Here is a 12,228-nt window from a genome sequence, read left to right as displayed (position 1 = left end):
TGTCCCACAGCTAACTGGTACATAATGCAAAGTCATACCTGTCGAGGGGTAGTAGGTCACCCTGTACAACGATAGGTGGCTGTCCACACAGCACAGGGTGACTACCAGGGATCAGGGGACAGGGTTTGTCGGTCGCCTTTCATTCAACACACACATTGCTATCGTGGTTCTGTGGGACTTCTACATTGACCACCTGTATGTGCAGGAGTCACATCTGACTTCACAGCCCGACACGCACACACGGTCACTATATAGCATAGAACTTCACTTATTTGCCTAAGTATGAGCTTATTGTTGTGGCAGTTTGGTAGCTTATTCTGTTTCTTGGGACATTTAGGTATTTCAGTTACGGAAATAACCGATTCAGGCTACAATTACATTAAATACGGAAATCATTATGACCTACACTCTTAGCACACTTCCCGCTTTTAATGCTTTATTTCGAACACGATGCCAATACAGGGACTGCCCCTCGCTAAGTGGGACGGTTGGTGACCTTAGTCGCTACTCCTATGTCGGTGCGGCGTGCTGACATGCTGCTGTACACCTTCTCTGACTATGCACACTCACAGTACATTGCTGTAATGGACACGGTATTACGCTGTATCCTTTGTTCCTTGGACAGGTACATTTCGGCCGTGGGTTTTATTTGCTTCTCTTGTTTAGTTGGGACGGGTACTTTGTTGCATACTCTGCGGACATTTCATTCTGCACGGGCCATGGCTGCAGCCATTTCTATTCTGGGCGGACTATGGCAGACAGCACGTTAGGTTGCTCTTCGCCTGCCTGCTTAAACACGCCTACTGACGCATCCTACTTGGGCTCGCTCACGTACACTATGCACATGCCTGTGGTTACGGTGCACTCTCATTAATATGCATATGGCGCTACTGCGCCGGCTATGCAATGCACCGCCGGCGCAAGCCTTACGCCGGCCTTGCGCCGAGCTTCATGAATCCCGGGGATTGTTTTAACTATGGTCATATCCAAAATTTATCTGAAAAAGCATGTCTTTGTTTATTGAGAAATCTGTTGCATGATGTTAAAGAGCATTTCTTGGTGAAGTGCCTGAATTATGAAGGTGAAAATAGTTGAAAAGTACAAAAGTGAAAACTAAGTTTGTTGCCCAGGGTGGTGAAGGCTATTGAAAATGTGAGTTTGACATTAAATTGCCTTTCCTAGGTTATACAACCAAGTATGAAAATCATTAGTAACAACAAGTCACTATGTGGCAGCACAGTAGTGTACCAATTAGCATTTTTCATCCAATAGCCATTGCTCCTACAGTTTGCTTCTCAGCTGAGGTGCCTTTTGTGCAAATACTGCATGCCCTTCTTCTGTCCAAATAGGTTGTGACCCAGGCCTACAGTTTCCCTTCATATTTCAGACACATGCCAATAGGAAAACTGACTATTCCTTAAATTTATTCTAGGGTGTGTGTGTGTGTGTGTGTGTGTGTGTGTGTGTGTGTGTGTGTGTGTGTATGTGCGCACATGTATGTATGTGCCCACTGGGTATATCAGTTTTTAGCATCCTGCTAATCCATGCTTGACTAATTCTTTGCCTTACATTAGCTGTTTGGCACCCTCCCCCCAGCTCCAAATAGGATAAAGCAGGTATATTAAAATGACTGCTGAGCTTCAATATCCAACAGCTGTAACTTATCAAAAGTACCAGTCATCTGTATAACATGTATAGAATTCTAGGCTCCATTGAAAACTATTATTATGGGAATGAGAAAACAGCATGCATACTATTCTAGAATCCATTAAAACTGTTATTATGGTAATGAGAAAACAACATCCATACTATTCTAGACTCCATTAAAAACTATTATTATGGGAATGAGAAAACAGCATGCATACTATTCTAGAATTCATTAAAACTCATTATGGGAATGAGAAAACAGCACGTATACTATTCTAGAATCCATTAAAAACTGTTATTATGGGAATGAGAAAACAGAATGCATACTATTCTAGAATCCATTAAAAACTGTTATTATGGTAATGAGAAAACAACATGTATACTATTCTAGAATCCATTAACAGCTATTATTATGGGAATGAGAAAACAGCATGTATACTATTCTAGAATCCATTAAAACTGTTATTATGGTAATGAGAAAACAACATGCATACTATTCTAGAATCCATTAACAGCTATTATGGGAATGAGAAAACAGCATGCATACTATTCTAGAATCCATTAACAGCTATTATTATGGGAATGAGAAAACAGCATGTATGCTATTCTACAATCCATTAAAAACTATTATTATGGTAATGAGAAAACACACATTTCAGTTTGGTAGGATGTTTCACCTAAAGCTCTTTTCTGAATGCTTCCTTATGACAGGTCTAAGTGTTAATAATAATAATAATAATAATGTATTTATTTAATATTTGTTTACCAGGAAAGTCCAACTGGAACACTGCTCATATTCAGTGGAGGTCTGGGGAGAAATGCCCTCGATGCTTGTGTTTTGGAATGTAGGAGGAAACTGGAGCACCTGAGGAAACCATGCAAATGCAGGGAGGACATACAGACTCGGCACAGAAAGGCACCCTAGCCTAGAATCAAACTGGAGAACCTTTTGCTGTGAGGCAACAAAGCTAACCACAGTACCACTGAGCCTCCAAATAACTAAAAACTTTGCTTATATTTGGTCATGAGTTAGAACAAGCAGCTGTCTTTTTACTCTGAATGATTTCATTCAATATGGGATATTCAGAGTTAGTGTGTCTTTATATAGGGTGCTTTTTGAAATTCTAAGGTCCTTGCCTATTATTATTAGAACAGCAGAAGGAGAAGCATGTCTATCGAAGAATACGTACGAAATGTGTGGTTGTGATACCTGAGAGTACCCCCCCATTCTGAAGTGTAGCAGGGGTATAGGTGGTACAGCCCCTCACATTAGGAGTGCATTGCTTCAATACTGTAACAGTGAGGTTTGAAATGCTCTGCTTTTTAATTTGCCTCACTTTTAATGTAAACTACTGGGATCCACACTTTTGGTCTTAAAATTGCATTAAAATGCCCTCTAAGTAAATATGGCTTGATTCTAATAGCTTTATGAAGGATTTAATCCATTAATGCACAGAGTTTTAAATACACTGAGGACTGCTCCCATATCATTCCAAGTGCTGGAACTAGTGGATTTGACACCTGCCAGTGTTCACAGAACAGACATTGACTATAAGGGATTAAATATCCAGGTGTTGATTAATGTTTTTGATTCCTTCACACAGATGCATACTGGTTCACCTATACACAGTCCGTAAAAGAGGAAAGTGGTAACATGGGCACTGGACACCCCGACTGTTACTAATAAGTATGAGAAGAGGGTACAATAGATTAAATGCCATGATAGAGAGAGAACACACACATTTATTTACACATATTTACATGCACAAACATGTCTTCTTTTAGAGTAGTACAACTGGGAAGAGTATTGATGGAAATTAGATACAATTATGCAATACCATTTCAGAATGGGGTGGCAGCAGGTTGCTTTTCAGTGGCAAAACTGAAGTCAAAAATTAACTTCTTAGTCACAGCACTGAAAGCTACATGCACAGTTAAGGCAATACACTTGTTTTATTCAAACAATGCACATAATACACAGGTAGAAAAATCAACAGCAGAACCCACCATAAGAATATTTGTGCTTCTTCCCACACCAAAGCAGTATTATGCCCACTATGTCTTCTTAAACTATTGAACATCCTGCCTGAAATGTGCAAAAGACTGTCCCTCAACAAAGACGGAAAGAGAGAGAGAACGTGGAAGTGCATTAGGGAAGGCTGGGAGAGAAAAGCATTGGAGAATTCCAGAGGGAACAGAACTTGGGATAGAGACAATCCTGAGGTTGAGATTACTTTAAAATGCACTCAATTTTTCAACAAAATAAATAAATAAACACAAATCAGGCATTTACCTTTCTCCTGTTTGCTAAGCATTTGTTAACAATTACATTTGTATCACAATGCTCAAATTGTCAAAAAGATGTGTTTTATAAGAAGAAATTATTCCCCATATTGTGTATGGTAATCTTGCATATTTTTCTAATGACTCATTTGTCTGTAAAGTACTTAGCCCACAAAACTTGGTAAGGGAGTGTTAATGTCTGCTAGAGTTTGCCCATCAGTTACCCTAGAAGAGAAAGTCTCTGAGTTATTATGCAGCTTCCTTCTATTGTCAAGGGTACAGGATTTTACTCTTTATGCCTCCTTTTCCCTATAGTATACTCTGAACATATCCCTTAAGTGGATAGTGTTGCTGGGTTGCCCCCTTAAAAGGGACACCTGCATCCAGTGGGCTTATCTGTTCAATAACTGAATAAAATTAAAAACTGTAGCACTTTTACTATGAGAGTAAAAAGAAGGACGACATGGTAAGAACGTCTGCAACATTGCTGACAAGTGACACACCCTCTTGCCATGCATTGGCCAATAGTATCATTTAGACCATGGTACTGAAAATAGCTGCTCACAATGTGCATTCAGATAGCAAAACATAACAAGAGCGGTTGGCAATCCATGCCAATTGTATCAGGAATAATTATTTAGACCGCATGCTTGGTTACTGACTTGGAGTAATAGCTGCCAGAGACTGAGACAACCTTAAAAGTTGGACATACAGAATTATTTATGGCTATTTTCAGTGTAGAATAATATATATATATATATATATATATATATATATATATACATATATATATATATATATATATATATATATATATATATATATATATAGAGAGAGAGAGAGAGAGAGGCTATTGAACAGTGAAGCCAGGTGGTCCTAGTAAGGTCTTACCTGACTGCCAAGCAGGTTCATTCAGCAACTGATGAATAAGTATCCAAAGTTAAGGCTAAATATTGCCTAGACACTGAATCATTACATTATTATACACCATCGTGCCATTCCCTCTAGAACCAGAAACATCTCAAGCCACTACAGGGCATATTCATAAGGTCAGAGTTTCATAGCTGGGTACTAGGCTAAATGACCCCAGGGGCTTATTAAGCCCAGTCATGCTTCCCAAATAGATCTGACAATTATTGGTTCACAGAATAACCTGAAATGGGTGGTACTGGGGCTTAATAAAGATAATACAAAAGAGTTAAAATGTCAAGCAGACAGTTATATAAATGACTAACTCTTTCCATTCCTTGTATGAGTGTGTAAACCTATTGAACTGCATTGGACATTTGGAGCAGTCAGATTAACCATAGCACTAATTGTGGCACTGTTTACCATATACGGCAGTACACCGAGTGCCACCAACATGAAAATCATTGTTAAAAATTCCAGAGAGTTTGTGAAGTAGAATCAGAAGTGGGTATATCTGAAGTGTAGTCTCATTTAGTAACAGGCAAAACTGTAAGTCCTAATGTTTTACAAGTATGATAATAAGGAATTCAAATAGCCTCCTCTCAGTTTTAGACTCTGGGGAGAAATCATTCATTTATTCTACATCTACATACAAAATTAAACTATTTGCAGTTTCCAAGAATCTCCAGTACACTGGGTGCAATTTTTATATATAGGAAGGATTGGTTCAAATCTTGGAGAGGTTTGGGGGATGAAGAGATGGTGCTCCACACTGGCCGTCTGTATTGACTAAGGGGCAATGATGTCCAGAATATTTATTTTGGGTCTTATTTTCTTTGCTTTTGATCTTCTCTTCTATTTCAGCATTACACAGCTGAATATCCATGCCTATCTGAGCAGACCAGGCAGGTATCAAATTATTCAACTACCTATTCAAGTGAGACGATGTAGTTGGGTTTCTTTAATTAACAATGTAAGCAAACAATGTTCATATCTGAACTTTAGTCTAAAAGCTCAATGATCTTGAATTATTCCAGCAACGGTAAGAGAGTAAACTTGTTCTGATGGCAAATCTTCAGGCTGCTTTTCTGCCACTGTGAGTGGGGTGAATGTGAGCCTAGTTTTTGTGATTGACTTCTGAAGACTGTTTGTATGTAAATTTTCTCATACACTAGACAGTTACATGGTGTGCAGGTTCTGGTTCTGATGGTACTCTAGATGGCCCAAGTCCAACTAGCAGCTTCTAGTGCTGGAATATGAGGCTGGCTATGGAGTCAGGTGAGGAGCTGAGGTAGGCCTACCCTTCCATGGGGAACTGGACATTGGTGTCTTCCTGCTCAGGACATCCATATGTAGCAAGATCTGGAAGTACAACTCTTGCATGTTGGAGTCTGAACTGCCCAAAGACTGAGCTGCAATACCCCTTTGTCACAAGATGGGTTGACAACTGGCTCATGGACAGAACCCACATGGTGAGAGTTGTGGGAGCTAGTTCCAACTCTAAACCGGTTACAAGTGGCGTTCCCAGGGCTCAGTCCTAGGATCCCTCCTGTTCGGCATATACTTCTCAGAGGTACAGGCAAGCACAGGAGGACTATGGCTGACCAGGTTTACAAACGACTGCAAACTAGAGGCTATAATTGACTCTCTGGCTGACACAGACATCCTCCAAAAGGGTCTCACTGAGACGGATACCTGGTGTCAAAATCACAGCCTCAAACTAAATGCCAAAAAGTGCATAGTCATCCCCTCTGGAAAAAACAAAGTACCCACAAACTACCACATAGGTGGTAGTCCCCTAAATACGGAAGGTGTAATAAGGGATCTAGGGACCCAAGTAGATAGTAATTTCTCCTTTAATAATCACATTGCCAAAGTGGTTAGAAAATCCTTCTATCTGGCCCACCTAATCACAAAAGGGTTCGCATCCAGATCAAAAGAGGTCATTGTGCCCCTCTATTCATCACTTATCAGACCCATCACAGAGTACAACGCCCCATTTGGGATGTACCTTACAAGGCACCTGCAACAGCTGGAAAGACCACAGAAGCACCTCACCAAGAGGATCACTGGCCTCAAACAGATGCCCTATGCAGCTCGACCGAAGAAACTCCAATTGTACTCGGTTGCATACCGCCTACTCAGAAGTGATCTCTGCCTGACATACAAGGTCATGTCCAACCCAGAATTGATGGATATGCTCCACCTAAAGAAAACCATATCCCCTTGAGCCACATGCTCTAGGGATCTAAACCTCACCACAACAATAAATAGTGCTGGAGGGATAGATTCCTGTCCCAGAGACTTCCCATGCTTTGGAACAAGATTCCAATCTACATTAGGCAGAGCTCTTCACTAACACTCTTCAAGAGAAACCTTGATGAGTGGATGGGAAACAGAAAGTTTACTCCGGGGATCACTTCAGTGGCTCTGCTGGACACTGGCACAGGGAATTAATCTAAGGGGGCGGAGAAAGACAAGACACTTTGGCTTGGCTTATAAATGCCTTCAGGCAGATAGCCTAGTACCTACCTATGAACCTATGAACCTAATCCAGCTGGGCATTGTGGGTATGCAGAAACACATACCTGCTTCAGGATAGCAGGTATCACATCATGCTTTAAGACCAACATTAAAGGCTGTTAGGAGCATTTGAAAACTCTTCTAATTCTCTTGTAAATAATTTAAATTCCCTTTTTTGGTGCTTTTGAATGCCAGTGGAAGGAAACCTTGGGTCATTAGGGGAAGGGGCTTGATGGTTATTTGAGGATAGTGACAAAAAATAGTCTAAACAAATTTCTACCCATATCAAAACTTTTTTCTTCATTGACCTCAAAGCTAAAATTTTATTAAACATGTCAGTAATAAGAAATACCCTTAAGAAATTCTGAAGCTCTTATTGTATGCTAAAATAGGTCATCACAAGGTGTCCCAATTTAACCTTTTCTAGGTCCCCAGTTTTGTTTGTTCTTTCCATATTTGGAAAGATAGATATTGCCTAAGAGATGCATTTATTTGTCAGTTACAAAAAAAAATCTGTATGCACCGAGTACCCTCTTAATAGATGGAGTTATTATTTTTGAATTTGTTAGAAAGGCACTTACTTTTACCTGTTCCGTTTCTTGTTTTTGTAGAATAAATGGGAATCATATCACCAGTTTTTCAAAATTAAAAACTACATTATTTATCTATAAAATATGGTCTTGTAGTATATATAATAGAAGTCATATTCTTTCTTGTGTTTGCTGTGCATGTTTCTAAGTTCAGCTTTATCAGATTTGATTTATTACAGGTATGGTGACTTGTGCTGAACCACTGAACATGTAAGTCCCCACAGGTTGTCAAAAGACTATGTTTTCACACCAGTGTGCATTTTATAGACATTATATGTCTAAAGATCTCCAAAGGTATCAAGAATGTGTCGATAATGGAGACTGCTGGACTGTAGCAATATTTTTGTATAGCTGCTAGAACATTACGTCAGTAACATACTTTGACAGCTGATGCTGCAACATTTAGACTGCTTTGAAGATAGGAGGAACATTATTTTACTCTATCATGTGCAGCATTTCCAATTAACACCAAAAAGAGCAAGATTTTAAAGAAATTGTATTGTATATCTCTGCAATGTAGCTCATTATGTGAAACATTCCTTTATTTGAGCCTTAAAAAAATTCCATATTCCTCACAGTTCCTCATTGAAAGTCCCACTCACACCGTAGAATGTGTTCCCAGTTTTCTTAATATTGTTTTGCTCATTTGTTTTGCACTAAGAGGGACATGGGCAGGACAAATGAAGAAGGTATGACTTAACAGTTTTTTACTGCAGATCCCAACATTTATCTCCTGCAGTGGTTTTGGCTGTACAAGCATTTTTGTTGTAGTATCTTTTACAGGATCACTCTTACTTTTGCTTCCTTGTATTTATTTTGAAATCAAGTATTTATTACAATTTGCTTTTTATTTCTGCTTAGTAGCTTTTGGCTTTTTGTCTCCAGCATGGCAGCTTTAGTTTTCTTAAAGGTGGCCATGGTGATGGGGGGGGGGGGGGTCACTAGGACTGTTACTCTATTATCATTCAGAAGAACAGTGATAAGAGTAACTGAGCCTACAAGAAGTAGTATTGGCAGAAATGGACAACACTGGGCCTTGTGTAACACAACACTCGCTATTCTGGTTCTGCACTTACACAGGGTCCAGTGTTCTCCATTACTGCCAAGGATTTCACCTATATCCCTGTACCCCTTGGTTCTTAATATAGTCATCTGTAGACCTCCCAACCTCTTAGCACAAGAAATCTGGACAAAGCCAAAATTAATGGGGAGCACAAAGGTAAAAAAATAGGGACAGGTTTTAAATATTGCTCTTATAAACTTAGAAAGTTCACAGAAAAATAAGTTTTAGATTAATATGCATTATTTGAAGGATATGATGTCTGAAACTCAAATGTCTGTCATTATTTCATGACTTCTATCCTAAACAAGTTTCAAGAAAACAGTGTTTTTTTTTTTAAGGAACAGATTAAAAACAGGAGACAAAAATCTTGACATTCTATGAAAATCTGCAGAGTTACCATTCCTTGGAGAAAAAACAAGTACTTGCACTTCATACAAAAAAAATTACGTATTTGCCTTTCTCCTCTTTCAGCAAATTCAGAGAAACACACAGTTTTCAAAACACAGTGGTTGAATTATTATGGTTTTAGTACTTGCATTTAACTTTAGTAAAAAAAATGATACTTTGTGTAAAATTTAGGCTATTGATGAACGGTATTTCTGAATACTATTTGCACAAATTGCCTGATACTGCTTGGAACCAACTTGTTAGGAAGAGAACTGATTCTGAAATGTCATAAAAACTGACCTCATTACTGAAGGGAAAGGAATTGAAAGCCTGAAGTTATTTATTAAAACCACTTAATGGTTTATGATGTTTGTTTAGCTTGTGGCGCCCGTGCCCTGGCCCAGCAATCAAGAAGCCTCAATCCTCTCCACCAACACCAGAGAGAATGTCTCATATATGAGGAAAGGATAACAATTGCACACAGTAAAATGCAATTTCCCTTAAGAGCACACAGAGATCACAGTCAGTGTGGGGCTGGTTGCTCCCTTGCTCTCCAGGTCCCCAATAAGACTCCCCACTGGCACAGTTATAGGGTCCAGATCTCAGCTTAGTGAGTAAACTAAAACCTCTAGCACCCTCTCTGTCCAACCAGTGCTTTATTTAGGAAAAACAGAGAGAAAGTTTAGGAAAAGGATATACGACCATTTATACTGTATAAGGACTAAAGATAATAATAATGCTCTTTATAGACATATTGATAGGGAAGGGTCTGACCATATATTTAAATGTATTATTTTAGAAGTTATAAAGGCAGACCCTAAAGGAGGAGATTGTAAGGGTTTATTAAAATATAAGGGAGCTAAGTGGCAAATTTTGTTAGACGCCACAACTCCCCCAGGACTGAATGAATACATTTCAGTAAAACCATTTCTGGAGATTACATAAAAATTCACTATCTCATCTAGTTTTTATCGCATAAAAAAATTGCATTATTATTTTTTTAAAACATTTTTTTAAATGTTTTTTCAAAAAAATTTTAAAAAATTAAAAAAAAAATGTTTTCAGTAATTAGTACATCAATTTTTGCCCCTATTTCACATTTTTTAATGTATTAATTTTCATGAAATTTTTTATGCAATTTTTACGCAGTTTTACACATTCTTCTTTATATTACAATGTGATATTATTGTGTCCAGCATCGCTCAGTACATGCTACATTTTGAGTTATATTTTATATTGTGTGTTATAGTATGTACTGAATGCATTTACATATTTTATGTTATAGTTGGCATAAAATAATATATATTAACTTTATTCATTTCACAGTTTGCAATTTATCGCATCTTTGGCATTTGAATATCAGCCAGATGCATTTAGCAGGTTTAGTTATTTCTGCACTTATTTTTGTAATTGATGTGTTTTATTTATTTATATGTGTTTTGTACTAGCATGGTTGATAGGTGGTTTATGACTATGAAACACCTTTTAGTGTAGTGTGCACATCACTTTAAATTTGCAACTTCCTTTTGGCACCAAAAAAGGCTTAAATTTGGTGATGTAATAACTGAAAGCCAGTTCTGATGAAGCCCAGTTTTTTGGGTGAAAGCGCTTAACTAGCTTGCTTGTATGCTTGTTCTTTTTCCACCAGTTTGTCCTTTTTACCATCAGTTTGTCTTTTAGTTTGGAGTTGTCCGTTTTGTTATTTTACGTTATATTACGTTATATTATATTAAAACGCGATTGATACACAGTTTGGTTATCGCATTTATTCCTTTATTGGTAGAGGCACTTATTGGCATTCTCGCAGTATTTTTAGTTTCAGTTGTCATTGCATTTTACTATTTTTTTATTAATTATTTCATGACTTCTATCCTAAGCGAGTTTCAAGAAAACAGTGATTTTTTTAAGGAACAGATTAAAAACAGGAGACAAAAATCTTGACATTCTATGAAAATCTGCAGAGTTACCATTCCTTGGAGAAAAAACAAGTACTTGCACTTCATACAAAAAAAATTACGTATTTGCCTTTCTCCTCTTTCAGCAAATTCAGAGAAACACAGTTTTCAAAACACAGTGGTTGAATTATTATGGTTTTAGTACTTGCATTTAACTTTAGTAAAAAAAATGATACTTTGTGTAAAATTTAGGCTATTGATGAATGGTATTTCGGAATACTATTTGCACAAATTGCCTGATACTGCTTGGAACCAACTTGTTAGGAAGAGAACTGATTCTGAAATGTCATAAAAACTGTCCTCATTACTGAAGGGAAAGGAATTGAAAGCCTGAAATTATTTATTAAAACCACTTAATGGTTTATGATGTTTGTTTAGCTTGTGGAGCCTGTGCCCTGGCCCAGCAATGAAGAAGCCTCAATCCTCTCCACTAACACCAGAGAGAATGTTCATATATGAGGAAAGGATAACAATTGCACACAGTAAAATGCAATTTCCCTTAAGAGCACACAGAGATCACAGTCAGTGTGTGGCTGGTTGCTCCCTTGCTCTCCAGGTCCCCAATAAGACTAACCACTGGCAAAGCTATAAAGCCCAGATCTCAGCTTAGTGAGTAAGCTAAGACCTCTAGCACCCTCTCTGTCCAACCAGTGCTTCTTGTCCCTGCCCAAGTAGCTGACACACACCTTAAGAAGAGTTTATACAACCACACAGACACTCTTGGGGAAGGCTGACACAGGTCCTCCAGCTGTGCCCTTTTTTCCCAGACTATATGGTAGTACCAGCTGCCACCACCCACTAATATTTATCAGCTACTCAAAAGCCCTTATGAAAGGGTGTCCAAGTATTATTGTGCAATATTATTATCCAA

This window comes from Protopterus annectens, chromosome 17.part0 (genome assembly GCF_019279795.1).
Source record: "Protopterus annectens isolate FY-2018-M chromosome 17.part0, PAN1.0, whole genome shotgun sequence".
NCBI classification, from domain to species: Eukaryota; Metazoa; Chordata; order Ceratodontiformes; family Protopteridae; genus Protopterus; species Protopterus annectens.
This window is presented reverse-complemented; position numbering follows the sequence as displayed.